This window comes from Triticum urartu, chromosome 7 (genome assembly GCF_003073215.2).
Source record: "Triticum urartu cultivar G1812 chromosome 7, Tu2.1, whole genome shotgun sequence".
NCBI lineage: Eukaryota > Viridiplantae > Streptophyta > Magnoliopsida > Poales > Poaceae > Triticum > Triticum urartu.
In genome coordinates this window covers 432,264,951-432,269,644 of record NC_053028.1, presented here as the reverse complement: position 1 = coordinate 432,269,644, position 4,694 = coordinate 432,264,951, and positions in this window count along the sequence as shown.

Genomic DNA, 4,694 nt, shown 5'->3' with positions numbered 1-4,694 from the left:
ATCATCTGCCACTATCGGCTCGGTGCTACTAGAAAACACCGGCGGCTGCAACCTTAGAAAACGGGCTAAGTTATCAACTGGTGGTGGTGGCGGTGGATTGTTGTTGTTGTTGCCTTGGTTCTGAACTAACAACTGCATCAGGGTATTCTGCCGCTGGATCAACTGAGTGAGCTCCGGTGGAAAAGTAAATCCGGTGTCACGTCTCGGAGGCATCTGATGGGTTTAGAGGGAGAGATTAGAATAGAAGGAGATCTAATGGGAAAACACTACCCATATGCACATGAGACAAACACAATCATTTCACTCAATCAATCAAACAAGGGCATACAATCGATCTAACTATCGTTACAAAAGTGCTCGAACTATACTATTTACATGGTGGAATACTACTACTGATGTGGTGGTCTACTAAAAATATTCTTCGGTTGAAGACTCCATGATGTCTGCTCCAGCTTCGTCTTCATAGTCATCATCGCTATTGTCGAGGTCTGAGTCAGTGTCGTCAATGATAATGTAGTCCTCCGGGCGAATCTCCTTGGGTTCTTCGTCTTCTCCTCCTGGTGCGGGGTCTCCCAGGAATACTCCTAGCTTTCTTTCCACATCGTCATTCTTCTCCACTAGTATGACAATTTCCTCCTCATAATCTTCACGAGTAGCCTTAAGTTCTTCCTCCAGTTCCGTGATCCTTGTCATTGCCTTCTTCAGATCTATCATTCTTGCGCACATCTGGTTCTCCTGGCGACGAATATGTTGGTTTAACCCCTGGATGAAAGCTGCAATAGATCTATCCTTCCTAGTGCTGATCATCTCCCATTGCTCATCTCGGCGCCCACAAATCTGATAGATAGTATCCTTAAGCTCCTTATGATAAACTTCCCCAATGTGTCCCATGGTGATGTGAGCTGCCATACTCTTTCCTAGACTCTAGGTTGGTGCATCGAAGGAAAACTCTATGGGCTTAGTGACTGGCATGAATGTCCTTCCTGGAACTTGAACTTGAATCATCCATCTCTCCTCTTCTGGTAAAGTGGCGTTGTAAGTCCCGGTGAAGCTTGGTATTCCAATATTCAGGTACCTAGTGACTTCCTTCAAGTGTCGTCCAAAAGGTGCTTCTTCATCCGGTTGTGCAAACTTGTTCCTTGCATCCGCCATCCTAAAGAGTAGAAAATGGAGAGGAGTCAGAAATGAGAAGATAATAGTGATCTAGGGCTTTAGCTTAGTGGTCGTGTCCTACACTCAGCCTGTGCTCTGATACCATCTTGTAGCGACCCGACCTCAAACGGTCAAGTCTCTGTGCTTCAGTGTCATACCTGGATCGGTAATGCTGACACACACAGTACTTGAGGATTTATAACAGAGTAGCAATCACACACTTATTACATTGAATGTCTCAAAAGAGAACTTATTACAATAAATATGGCTTAAGGCCATCTAATACGATAACAGCGGAAGGCTTGGAAGATAAAGTGAGTCCACCAACTCCAACGGCATAGCTGAGCTGCACGGCAACGACCTAACGAACCTTACTCCTCGTCTGAAATATCTGCAACATAATACGTTGCAGCCCGAAAACGGGTCAGCACATGGAATATGCTGGCAAAGTAACACAGTAGAGCAAGAACAGAATAATACTATCACTACATGCATATTTGGCTGGTGGAAAGCTCTATGGTTATAGTTTTTGCGAAAAGCCAATTTTTTTCCTACAACAAAGGAATAGATTTTATTTAACTATCATGGTAGTTGAAACATCATTGAGAAGGTTCCTCCAACTCAATCCCAATTAAAGTAATTAACAACCCAACAATATTATTTTAGAGTGATGAGATACTTATGAAACTCCAAGTACTAGATACTCAAGATGTCCATAACCGAGGACACGGCTAACCATGATTAGTTCATACACTCTGCAGAGGTTTGCGCACTTTTCCCCACAAGACCCGATCTCGTCCGTTAGATTTCTCGCACTACATGGTGTTTGAGAAACGGATGACCGAGACATAGTCTTTCAGAAGCATTAACCCCTTACTCCGGGCAGACCATACCAACCTACATCCATCTACCTGGTGATCCACCTCTTCGGGAGCTTCACGCAACTTACTCAACTATGCTAGAGCGCATAGTAGCTTGTGGCTGCACACGGAAGTTTCTAGCATGAAAATATCTCAGTTCCCTTTGAGCCTGGGTGGCGGACCATAGGATTATCACACGGGTACTCTAGAATATCCTAGGACAACACTGGATTCACCAGGTGCCCAACAAACAATCCACCCAGATGTGTATTCAAGTTGCCACCTTAAGTTGAACCATTAATTAACAATCTCACATCTGCCATGGATTTCACTCACCCAACCATGTCTACGAGCATAGCATAGCAATAAAAGCAATACGTAGAAGTAACTCCCAAGGGTTTGAATATAACAAGGCAATAGGTTCTACCTCATCAACTACTCCCAACCCACATGTTAATCACATCCTAATCATGCAATGTTTGAGGATTGGAACTAATGCATAAAAACTGGGTGATAAAGGGGTATGATCAAAGTGTTACTTGCCTTGCTGATGATCCGTAAAACCTAGGGACTCGTAGTAGCACGCTTCGCACTCCCGATGTTCTGTCGCAAACAAACAATAGCATACATAAGCAATCAAGCAAAGAAACACGGGTAAATCTCAAATAAGAAGATCTAACCAAAAATTTTAACTTAAAAACTCCAGTTTGCGAAAAGAATCAAATCAAACGGAGCAACGAAACTCAAACTACGAAAGAAACAGGATCCGTTTGCTAATATGAACTAAGGTCAAATTTTACAGTAGCAAAAACTTGTTCAAGTTGGTTAAACGGAAAGAGGGTTTCGAGACGAAGATCTAGGCGCTTGAATCGCCTGATTCTGACAAACAAGCGAAAAGATAAACTGAAACAAAAATCGGATCAGAAATCGTGATCAGAAATCATCGCGGAAAATCCGAGAAAAAGAAAACTGACGAACAGGCTAACGAATGAGCGTTCGTTGTCTGCGGCTAACGAGTGAACACTATTTGTTAAAACGAACGTACGGACGAACGTCCGCAAAGTAACTAAACCACAAAAAACTGGCGAACCGATCTATCTAAAAAAACTAGGGTTTCTAACAAAAAAACCGAACTGGGTTTTTTAAACGAACGTCGTTATCCCTCCGGCGAGGTTCCAGCGCGGCAGGGCGGCTCCGGCGAGTGGGGCGGGGTAGCGCGGGGCGGCGGCGGCGCGGGCAAGCGGTGGCGGCGGCGCGGCAGCGAGGCGGCGGCGGCGCGGCAGCGAGGCGGCGGTGCGACTTGCGGCGGCGCGGCTGGCGGCTTACGGCGGCGGGGCAGCTCAGGGCTCTAGGGGGGTGCGGCGGCTTATAAGGGAGGGGGTGGCGTGGCGGCTTGGGGAAGGGGACGGGTGGCACGTGTCCGGGTCGTACACGGCGGCGGCGGCGGAGCCGCTCGGGACTCCTCTCCTGAGCCGATGCGGGGAGGCGGCGCGGCTGGGCCGGCTGGGCCTCGGCCCAGTGCGGTCCGGCGGAAGTTTTTAAAAAAAAAATAATTTCACCGGACTAAAATAAATCCTAGAAAAATAAAATAAAAATCTAAAAATGCCAAAACAAATTTTTCATCGTCTAAATAAAATATTTAGAACAGGATGAACATTTTCTTGGCCCTAAAATGCAACTTCGAAAAACGTGCAATTTTTCTAATTCAAATAAAATAGCAATAAACTTTGGATAAAAACAAATATTTGATTTTAATATTTTTACTCCAATATTTCATTTATTTTGGAGAAGTCATATTATCTCCTCTCATATATTTTAATATGAAATATTTTCAGAGAGAAAATAATTAAGACCAAAAATCCTCGTTTCAATATTTGATAAAACTCAAATATGAAAACAGGGAAAACCCCAACTCTCTCCGAGGGTCCTTGAGTTGCTTAGGATTTAGAGGATCGCGAAACGAAATGCAATAAAATATGATATGCATGAATGATCTATGTATAACATTCCAAATTGAAAATTTGGGATGTTACAACTTTCTGGTTAGATATTCTTATTTGAGATTTACCCGTGCATCTTTGCTTGATTGCTTATGTATGCTATTGTTTGTTTGCGATAGAATTCCCGGAGTGCGAAGCGTGCTACTACGAGTCTCTAGGATTTGCAGATCGTCAGCAAGGCAAGTAACACTTTGATCATACCCCTTGATTACCCAGTTTTATGCATTAGTTACAACCCTCACACATTGCATGAGTAGGATCTCGTAACATGTTGGTTTGGGAAGTAGTTGATGAGGTAGAACCTATTGCCCTTTTATTATCAAACCGTTGGGAGTTACTTCTACGTTATGCTTATATTGCTATGCTATGCTCGTAGACGTGGATTGGTTTTGAGTGTATCCATGACAGATGTGAGATTGTTAATTAATGGTTCAACTTAAGGTGGCAACTTTAGTACACATCTGGGTGGATTGCTTGTGGGCACCTGGAGAATCGAGTGTTGTCCTAGGATATCCTAGAGTAGCCGTGTGATCATCCTACGGTCCGCCACCCAGGCTCAAAGGGATCATAAGATTATTCATGCTAGAAACTTCCGTGTGCAGCCACAAGCCATTATGGGCTCTGGCATAGTTGAGTATGTTGTGTGACCTCTTTCAGTGGTGGGCTAGCAGATGTAGGGGAA